The sequence below is a fragment of the Petaurus breviceps genome, unplaced genomic scaffold (assembly GCF_028583685.1).
Source record: "Petaurus breviceps papuanus isolate PSGF00001 unplaced genomic scaffold, PetGlider_PUasm1.0 185, whole genome shotgun sequence".
Classification (NCBI taxonomy): Eukaryota; Metazoa; Chordata; class Mammalia; order Diprotodontia; family Petauridae; genus Petaurus; species Petaurus breviceps.
In genome coordinates, this window is record NW_027185797.1 from 17,278 (window position 1) to 28,098 (window position 10,821).

Here is a 10,821-nt window from a genome sequence, read left to right on the forward strand (position 1 = left end):
CTCTTCATTTCTTCCCAGGCCTGGCACACACCCTCCTTTATCCTTGCCTTTTGTCTCCTTCAACTTGGCCCAAATCTTATCTAAACTATCTATTCACATTCTCCTCTTGGTCAGCTCTGACCTTGGTCTATGCACTGAGGCCCCTCCCGTCTGGTCAGCCCTGACAATGGCAGCCCTACCCTTTAAAGATAAAAGCATGTACCCCTCTCACTTGCAGGTCCCCTAAAGGACTCTTGCCCACTTCTCATGGAAGCATAACAATAAACTTCTACAACTCTCACTCCAATTAAGCCTGAGACCTTGAATTCTTTCCAGACAATATTGCAGGTTTTCTGGTCTTAGATAAGATCAGAATTCCTGCTGAACCTCTTGGGATCCCGTCCCCCATCAGAACTAGGTGGGTTTCAGCAGTGGATGAAATAAAAAGAAGGCAGAGCTGGGGAGCTGGGGATCCCAGCTCAAATGGTGGAAAGCCCCAGAATGCACCAGAGCTTGGCCACGCCATTGGGATTCTCTGCCTCAGACTGTCCTGGAGCCTTGTGGTTCTCTCCTTTGCCCTCCTCACACCTTCCTTTCGGTTTCCCTTATCTCTGTGCATGTCCTATCATCCCTCCTCCCCTGCCCTTCCCCCCACCCCCCCCAGACTACACATGCCTGAAGGCAGGGACCATGTCATTGTTCATCTTTGTATATGCCGCCTCTCACGCTATTGGGGAAAGACCTAATTTCTTATTTCATGGGTAATGAGGGACTCTAGGCTAAGATTCCTCCTGCCAAAGAGGATTAGCACCTGCTTGGCTGTAGATGGTAGCACCCAGGCCCTGAGTCAGGAAGAACACTTCCAGTGCTAACCCAGACTCTCAGAAGCAGTGTAACAAGGATAACAAGCCCTGCACATCGGCTCGTTTCCCTGGGTCTTGCTGTCCTCCCTCTGTAAAATGGAATGGCTGGGCTTGGGGGCCTCCAGGCTTTCCTTCCAGTTCTCAACCTACAATCCCATGCAATGGAGAATCCTGGGGGACTGGGTAGCTAAGGAGCTGGGACGTGGCAAGTGCTTAATATTTCTGGACATTTTTAGTTCTCTCCCTGGAAGTCCGTGTTCTATCCTCCCTTTCAACTCTGCCGCACCTTTTAATGTTATCATATATGCAACTTTTCCAAGATAAGTGTCTGAGGTCAAATTTGAACTCAGGTCCTCCTGCCTCTAGGGCTGGTGCTCTATTCTCTTGGCCACCTAGCTGCCCCTAACAGTATTCTTGGTACATAGAAGGCATGAGAACAAAATTGTTGACTCATAGAGAACACATACTTTACAACTAAGGACCAAAGTCTTGCAAAGGTTCAGAGAAAAAGGAGAACAGTGAATTTTTATTAAGGGAATTCTTAAATTTAGATTAAATCTAGATTTTTGCTCTCAAGGCTAATTGTTACATCATTAATTCCACCCAGCAGGCATGTAGAAAACCCTCAGTCAATAAACACTTATTAAACACTTATATTTGCCAGGCACTGTGCTAAACTCTTGAGATATAAAGAGAATATGGAATTTGGAATAGAGAACATCCAAACAACCATGTACAAAAGAGATGTATATAGAATAAACTGGGAATAAGTGATTTCAGAGGGATTGGGAAGGGCTTTTTATAGCAGGTGGACACTTATCTGGGACTTGAAAAAAGCCAGAGAAACCTGGAGTTGGGGATGAGAAGGGGGGCATTCTAGGCATGGGGTCTACCAGTGAAAAAGCCCAGAGTTGAAAGATGGAATCTCCTGTTCAAGGAATAGCAAGGAAGCTGGGGGACATTGGATCACACAGTATGTGGTGGTGGGGAGTATGAAGTGGAGAGGTGGGGCAGGTCATGGAGAGGATTTTATATTTGTTAAACTCATAGAGCCAGAACAGGTCTGAGAAATCATCCATTCCAGTGGCCTCGTTTTACAGATGAGGCCACCTAGGCCCAGAGAGGCAAGGTGCTTTGCCCAGAGGCAAACAGCTAATCATTGGAACCACATCCTCTGTTCCGTGTCACCTGTGCCTTCCCCACTGTGCCCCATCCCTTCTTATAATTGCACACTAGTTTTCAGGGAAAGCAAAGATCAATTAGAGGAGTCTGGACTCATGGGGCCTTGCTTGCAACACCTGCTCCATGACTTTTTAGTTGTATAATGTCAAGCACATCCCATTCTGACCCCAAATTTCTCATCTGAACTTAACAGGATATTCATGAAATGAAGAGCCTCTAAGAGTTGGTCTCTAAGGTTCCTTCTGGACAGCTGGGTGGCTCATTGCTAGAGTCAGGAAGATTGTTCTTGCTTAGTTCCAATCTGGCCTCAGACCCTTAAATAGCTGCATGACCCCAGGCAAGTCACTTAACCCCATTTGCCTCAGTTTTCTCATCTGTAAAATGAACTGGAGAAGGAAATGGTAAACCACTCGAGTATCTCTGCCAAGAAAACCCCAAAGGGTTCATGGAAAGTTGAGCAGGACTGAAACAACCAAACAACCACAGGTCCCTTCTAGGTCTAAATCTTTGTAGATAAGTCAATGTCCCCATTTTTCAGAAGTTCACTGCTTTTTGACAGATATTCATTTACTGAGAGATAATAAAGGAAGTGTATCCCAGCCTTCCCTTAGGAAGTTTAGAAGCAGGCCTGCTTTGGGTACAGACATATGAAAATGAGAACAATACACAGAGATCAGCCAAGCCTGGATATGATGAAATGTCAGTTTCTGTATGGTTCCAAATGCCTAAACACAAAATAGAAAAGCCTATAATCTATTGCTTTTTCACATATTTTTATACACATATATTTAATTTTTGCATTTTACCTCAATTATCCAGGCTCAGGATAGTAATCTCCTGTTTGATAAACCCAAAGACCTCGGTTTCTGGGATAAGAACACACTGTTTGACAAAATTGCTGGGAAAACTGGAATATAGTATGGCAGAAACTGTGCATAGAGCAATATTGAACACTGTATACCAAAATCAAGTCTAAATAGATGCACAATCTAGATATAAAGGATGATGCTGAAAGCAACCCGGGAGAACAAGGAATAGATTATCTGTCAGATTTATGAAGGAGGGAAGATTTTATGATGACACAAGTGGTAGACATTGTTATAAAATGCAAAATGGATAATTTTGATTACATTAAATTGAAAAGTTTCTGTACAAATAAAACCAATGTTACCAAGATTAAGAGGCAAGTGGGAAATTGAGAATTTTTACAAACTGTATCTCTAATAAAGGCCTCATTTCTTTTAATTTTATTTTTTTCCTTTTTTTTTGGAGGGCAGTTGGGGTTAAGTGACTTGCCCAAGGTCACACAGATAGTCTTTTTTGTGTCTGTGTGTTTAGTGTCTGAGGCCAGATCGAAACCCAGGTCCTCCTGACTCCAGGGCTGGTACTCTACTTACTTGGCCACCTAGCTGCCCCTGAAGGCCTCATTTCTAAAATATACAAAGATTTGAGTCAAATCTATAAGAATACAAGTCATTCACCAATTGATAAATGGTCAAAGGTTATGAACAGGTAGTTTTCAGAGGAAGAAATTAAAGATATCTATAAGCATATGGAAAAATGCTCTAATTCACTATTGATTAGAGAAATGCAAATCAAAACAACTCTGAGGTACCACATCTCACAGGCCAGATTGGCTAAGATGACAAAAGAGGAAAATGATAAATGCTGGAGAGAATGTGGAAAAATTGGAACACTAATGCTTTGTTGGTGGAGTTGTGAACTGATCCAACCATTCTGAAGAGCAATTTGGAAGTATGCCTAAAGGGCTATAAATAAGTGCATACTCTTTGACCCAGCAATACCACTTCTAGGGTTATATCCCAAAGAGATCAGAAGTGGGAGGAGGACCCATATAATACAAAAATCTATATAGTGGCTCTTTTTGTGGTAGCAAAGAATTGGAAATCAAGGGGATGCCCATCATTTGGGGAATGGCTGAACAAGTTGTAGTATATAAATGTAATGGAAAACTATTGTGCTATAAGAAATGAGGAGCTGATGGACTTCATATTTACCTAGAGAGGCATATATGAACTGGTGGTGAGTGAGAAGAGCAGAACCAGGAGAAATCTGTACACAATTACAGACACAAAGTGTGTGTGATGACCAACTTTGATAAACTGGACTCCTCTCAGCAATGTAAGATTATAAGACAGCTCCAAAAGACTCATGATGGAAAGAGACATCCACATACAGAGAAAGAGCTGCAGGGTCTGAATGCAGATTGAAGCTAACGACTTGCTCTCACTCTTTTTCTTGTTTTGTTTTGTTTCCTCTTACCCATTGTTCATTCCGTTGGTTATAATCCTTTATAATTTAACTAATGTTTAATATGAAGGTATTTGTAAATCCAATATTTGATTGCACACTGACTTGGCAGGTGGAAAAAATTTGTAACTCAAGGGAGTGTGGAATGGAATGTTGTAAACTAAAAGTAAATAAATTAACTAATTAAAAAAAAATTATCCAGACTCAGTAAAGTCACTTTGCTATGATAAACATAATTCGGGGAAATAGGCAACAAAACCCAAGATTTCTTCAGAATGGAGTAAATCAGTCACCCCTGATTTAGTGGATAAGTGCAGAGAGTTTTGCCTGAAATGAAATGCTTTGTCCAGGACGACCTAGAAAAAGTCAGCCGTTGTACTTGAACTCTGTCTTCCAGATACCAAGTCCAACTTGTCATCCACTATGTGTCTCTGCCTCTTCATAAGAATAATACCTATCACTTGGGTTGAGTGACATCTACAAAAACCTTTTTATAAAAAAAACAAATTTATTTTTAATCTGAATTTGGGTATAGTTGTCTGCATTAAATCAGTGTCTGAGAGAAAATGCCACTAGCTATTCAGAGGAATGTGATCTTGTACTGTCAGGTGAAAGTCTACATTTGGTAACGGCAGAAGGGACAATCTTACATTCTGTCTGGGATGGGATCCCTCCTGGCTCAGTTTACCTATGAGGTTCCTTTGAAAAGGAATGTGTCCCACCTATTCTTGAATTTAGCTATGAGATGGAACAGATGCTGCCTGGTTGGATATCTGTAACTGTACCTGAATTTATACAGAGCCAAGGATGTTTTCTCCTGGCACATTTGGAATGTTACATGTCCCTGCTTTTTCCCTCTATAACAGGTCTCTATGCTCAGAGCAAGTAATCAGTAAAAGATATGAGCTCTTTCATGTTAGCTTATTGGAAAATCTAATATTATTTTTCATCTAAAATTAGAACATGTACAGAAAGTTATGCAAACTGCTTAAGATCATTTAAAAGTCTTTAATTTTCTTTATAAAAGTTTAGTGATAAATTTAGTGAATTTATAAATCTTGAAACCGTTTTGAAGAAGAAAAATACTTTTAGAAGAAATTTTTAAAATCTCTAGTATGATTTTAAGAGACCCACTAAAACCTCCACTTGCAAAATTGATGTAACAAGTTGTAAAGCAGAAGAGAACTTGCTATTTTGATTCATTATTTAAACAAGTGTTAATATTTGTAACTGAATACATATGTGTAAAATTCATTTCCCTTTTTGAAATTCTGTTCTGTACCCCACCTTCTATTGTACCAGTGACGAATGCTGTTATGTATGACTGTTAATGATTTGCTTCTTAAGTCCCTCCAAGCTCTCCAAGACATCCAGAACGCAGTCTGAGTGGTGTACCTGACCACTCCACTGTTAAGGTGGCTGGAAGAAAAGCCTGGATCCACCCCTCACACATCAAGGTGACAGCTCCTGCAGACCCACCAGACCTGTGGGTAACAGAGCCAGCCGGTGACTTACAACTGAAGATAAGAGACTGTCCTGACGTTCCTGTTCCTGGCATTCCTGCCTTTGGCCAGTCCCAACTCCTATGCTCCCACCTTGTATTCTTGGACTCTTACTAAGACAATTGATGGGACTCTAATTGCAAAGAATGTGACTCATGGGCAGCCCACCCTCTCCTTTGATCTCTGTGCCCTGCTTGACCCCAGGTTCCTGTTGTTTTCCGTGTTTCATAAATTACCTGTCCACCTATGTTAGAAAAAGGATCCAAGCCGTCAAGCTGTTTGCCCTTCGCACTACCTATGTCCTCGGACTCAGCTGAGTCCGAGTTTCAACTGTGAACAAGAGAAAGGGGGGAGTGAAGTGCCCACCAGAAATGATACACCAAAGCCCCCTAAACCTGCCAGAAAAGGGGCCCCTACCAGGGTCCCTGGAAACCGCCTGATAGGCCATAATAGTGAGGAAACTTTTCATATGAGTTTCTAGGAGCACTCCAGAGACAAGTCTTTTCTTGTTAGCCCAGATGCAAGTCTGTTTTTCTTAGGCATCCAAGACTTTACTATAAGTGGCACTCCCCCACCTTGGAACCACACTTTGTTGTTAGCAACATATTACACTATTTGTAGTACCTTTCAGGAGACTCGATTCTGTCTTCCCTACTGGGGAGGCAGTCACCAGCTGGTTAATAAACACTCCTATCAAATTATAATTGGCTTATAATTCATTTGTCCATTTCAACACAACTTCCCAGATAGCAGGAATCCAGTCCTCATATCTGGGGTCCACCCCACCCAGCCCACTCCTGCTGGCTCTCCATCCCAGGAAGCATTAGTTCAAAGCCTCTTCCTCCCTCTGCCCCATCCTTTCCTCTAGTTCAGACATCCATAACTTTGTTCAAAACCATCCTAACCAGAACTCTCTGGAAGTTTTACTCACCAGAGCTGAAATTCAGTGATTAATTTCATTTCAAGAAGGAACTCAGCAGAGAACCTTTTGTTTCTCCCCTGGCCACACTGCAGTAGCACATCTGACTTTTCCCCTATTCCCCAGGAAGCTCATTCCTGGAAATATCATGTTATTCTACAAAACTGAAGGAAGAAAGGGTGGGCCCATAAATACTTAGCATGATGCTGGTCTTTACCTTGGTTCAGCTCTTTCATGGTCTTTGCTCCAGGCTGTTATGGCAGGGGTGTTCTATTCAGGCACTGGACCTTTTGTCCCATAATATTTTTTAATTAAAAAAAATTCCTGCTACTGTATCACTTCCCATGAAGTTCACCAAAAGAGCAGATGCCTCCAATACCAGACATCTCTTGTGAGGATACTCCTCTGTAGCCAAAATCATGTCGTTTGTACCCCAGGCCATTTATGTTACCAGTAGGTTCCATCAAATACTTTGCCAAAATTTTCTTCTGGAGTTTGTTTCCACTTTGACTGCATTAAGACTATCCTTCTTCAGGCCTGGGATCCAATCTGGAGGCCAGTGATATTCTTCATGTGTGTTTTCCATGCTGAAGACACTTCCAATGGGAACGACAGAAGCCCCAGGAACTGCTTTGATTGCTATGGGAAGACAACTGTCATATATCTTATTTTTCTACAGTTCATTTTTATCCAAGAATTTACTCACAGTCAACACATTTAAGAACTCTTTAAAAACAAAAAAAAAAATCACTATTTTGAAAGGCCAAAATAAAAAAACAGTGAACAAGATATTACTAAATGAATTATGATTCTCTCAATAAATTAACCTCTAAAAATCCTTGTGGAGGCAGAGTTTATAAATAAAGAATACAGATGATGGAATCCATTTAAATCAAATTACACATGAAAAGTCACAGAAAGCAGGCAAAAGTTTTGAGGAACATAAACATTAGCTTCATTCTACCAGAGGAAGGAAACTAGCCTCTAAGTCTTTTTCAAACAAAACACCAAGAATGTTTCAGTGTTTTGACTTTAAAGTCTCTTTTCTCCAGCAGCAAATCTCCATATCCTCCATGCAGTTCCTTTTCTCTTTCTAGCTGCTGCTGTGTATCTGCTTTTACACATTCCAACCTCCTTGGAATTGCTGAATCCTCATGCTTCATTAGCTCCTCAGAAGTAAGAAGTTCCAAGTGAGTTGGCTCTATTTGGTCCCAGAAATCCTTCAATCGTTTGATCAGTCCCATGGTTTTGGACTGGTAGCCACCAAGCAAAATTTTCACCTTTTCCATTTTTGAAGCTCTCAGCTTTTGTGACCATGTGACCTCTATTGATATCAAGTCTCTTTTCCAGTGGTCCTATCCTGTCCCTTTTGGTAGTCAAGTTATCTAGAGTGTATTGGTAGACATAAAACTTGACTGTAACATTCTTCCCACACCTGGTCATGAGCTTCATTTGACAGTTCCTGGTGACTGTTTCTTTGCTTTAGTACTCACACACATGAAGACAGGATGGGATCTTATATACAGGAGATTTTAGGAGGAATCTAGGGATGGCCTAGAGGAAGAGTTTGTGGAGGGTCTTCAGGAGGAGTTAATGAGGTCCATGAGTGATTAAGCATGGGGGGCCACCTGGAGACTACAGACAATGGTGGGCTAGGCCAGTTCAAGGCTGGATTGATATTTTGATAGGCTCAGGGGTGGGAAGTCTAGTAACTAACAGAAGCTTGGGCTCATCCACAATGTAAAGCTTATTGCCTCATGCAAATGTGTCATCAAATGAGACAATTTAATCAGAGTTCAAGAGCCTGTTCCTTAAGGACTCAAGGAGAGCTCATCACAGGGACTGAGGGTAGAGGGGAAGAAGCCAGTGGAGGTTGGCTAGGCTCAGAATCTGAGGGTGTTCCACTTTTCAAGGCCCCTTTTATACCCCCACCCCCCATAAAGCAATTCAGGTTGCATTATGTCTTCACATGTAAGAAATTAATCTATTGATTTCAGGAGCTCTTTTTAAACCATAAACTGAGTTCCAAAGGTTGATATTCTTCCATGTGAATGTTGCTAGGGCAGGTCTGCTTCAAAAGAATTGGACCACTCAAGCCTTCTTTCACTGAGTAATGAGGGTTGTTTTCCGGGGAGAGAAGGGGGTTGTGAATTGAAGAGTTTTATTTTGGGGAGGGGGCTGTAGAGTGGGACAGAGCTGATGAGTAAGGGCACCTACTCCTTACCCCAAACTAAAATGTAATAAAGTTGCTGAAGCAATAGAGTTGCTTGAGGAAGGCTGGGGGGAGATGTGACCCTGGGTCACAGCAGTGTCTTAACAGGTAATGAAATGGAGCCAGGAGCCTTCAGCAGCCCAGTGGTTCCAGGGCCAGACTGGGGGTCCTGGGAGAGTGAGAATGTAGGCCTGGGCTGTGTGATGGTCAGTATGGTCCTCTTCACCTGCTGGGCTTGCAGAGCAGCCTGGGCCCGGGCCTTGACCACATGGGAGCACAGAAGAGGTCCCAAGGAACCAAAGTCTGTCCTAAAATCATCCTGATGATCCGGTGGTGGCCTCAGCTTTGCTAGCACTGGGGCACAATGTTTCAAAAGAAGGCTCCGCACGTGGCCAGCCTCAGTGTGGTCAGTTCTGCTCAGCACTGGGCCTTCTAGGACACTCTGAATTTGCTCACCTTCCTGCCGAAGCCTGGGTAGGATCAGAGTTTGAATGACATCATGTCCAAGTTCTGCCAGGCCAGCAATAGAGCCATAGCGGGTGGGCCAGGGAGTCTTCTCAGCCAGCCAGCTCTTGGTGAAGGTCTTGGTGATCCTGGACTGGATGTTGTTGCTAGTTGTAGTGAAACGTTTGCAGATCTGAGCTACCAGGCCAGCTGCAAAATCCCTGAGTGCCCAGTGATTGTCTTCCTGTGGTCTGAGGCACAGCTGGCGGGTCACAACACAAGTCATCACAGCAGGCAGCAGCTCATGGATGTATTTCTCCAGGTGCAGAGTGGGATTACCCAGCAGAGCCTTCACCATCCTCATAAGGTAGACAAGGAGGGCCAGGTTATTCTGTGCCACATTCACTCTTACCCCCTCAGAGATGAAAGTGCTGAACCTGGGCAGCATCTGGTCAAGGCCAGGGTCTGTGGCCATGCTCTGGAGAGCTTCTGCTCTCTTGGCCTCATAGACCCCTACACAGGCCTCAGTCACCAGCTTGTAATACAGTTGCTGCTCCACAGACAGCTCATGGATACTGGGGGGCTTCAGTGTCAGGGGGGCTCCCTCTGGCAGAGGGGCAGCTTTCTTTTCTTTCCCTTTAGCCTCTGCTGACACAGCCCCTTGACCTTTGGCTCTCTGGGCTCCATGCTCTTCCTGGCCTGCCTTTGTGGGCTTCCAGGACTCTGTGGCTGCAGCCCTTTGCTGCTGTGTGAGGGCTGGGGCTGGGTTCTCTGGGATGGCTGGCTGAACCCCCTCAATGCTGAGCCAGTGAGCTTTGAGGCAGACATCAAGAGGAAACCTGGGTAGGGGAGTGTTGATGATGTCATTCAGATCAACCTCTTTCTCCTCATAGAAATAAAGCTCTTGGCCCCCACCAGAGGCAAGCCTGAATGGGCTGTCTTTTTGGGCCTTGAAGTCATACAGAGGCTCCATGCCCTTCAGCTTCAGGGCATGGTCTACGTTACTTGTGGTGAGCTTCCGACACTTTCCCATGTGCATGAATTTCAGGGCATCCTGTCCAATCTCCTTGATTCGATAGCTGACTTCCTCTGCTAAGAGCTGGCAGGCCTCTTCAGACAGCTGAGCCATGCCCATGGATTCGGCCACAGCTTTCATGGACTCTGAGGGCAACACAGTGTTGCTGAACTTGAGTTTCTTAGCTTCTGCCATAGTGAAACATGCACCAGGGCCAATGCCCTCTCTAGGGGCAGTGGTTTGCCGCCTTCCCATCTCTCCTTTGCTCACTCTGGTTCTTCAGCAACTCCCAACAGCAGCTCAGGTGGCTGGAGCCACCAGTCCAAAACTCTTGCTTCCTGAGTGAGATTTGATGATAAAGAGATTGGGTGAGTAAGATTTGGAAACTCAGAGCAGAAGGGTGGAGGAGAGAGGGGCAGGAATCTGGGTAAGAT

The 10,821-nt window shown here is 43.7% G+C and overlaps 1 pseudogene; it reads right to left on the bottom strand.

The window, feature by feature from the left end:
* Positions 1-9,016: 9,016 nt before the first annotated feature.
* On the bottom strand, positions 9,017-10,821 carry LOC138161420 (transcription initiation factor TFIID subunit 6 pseudogene; annotated as a pseudogene).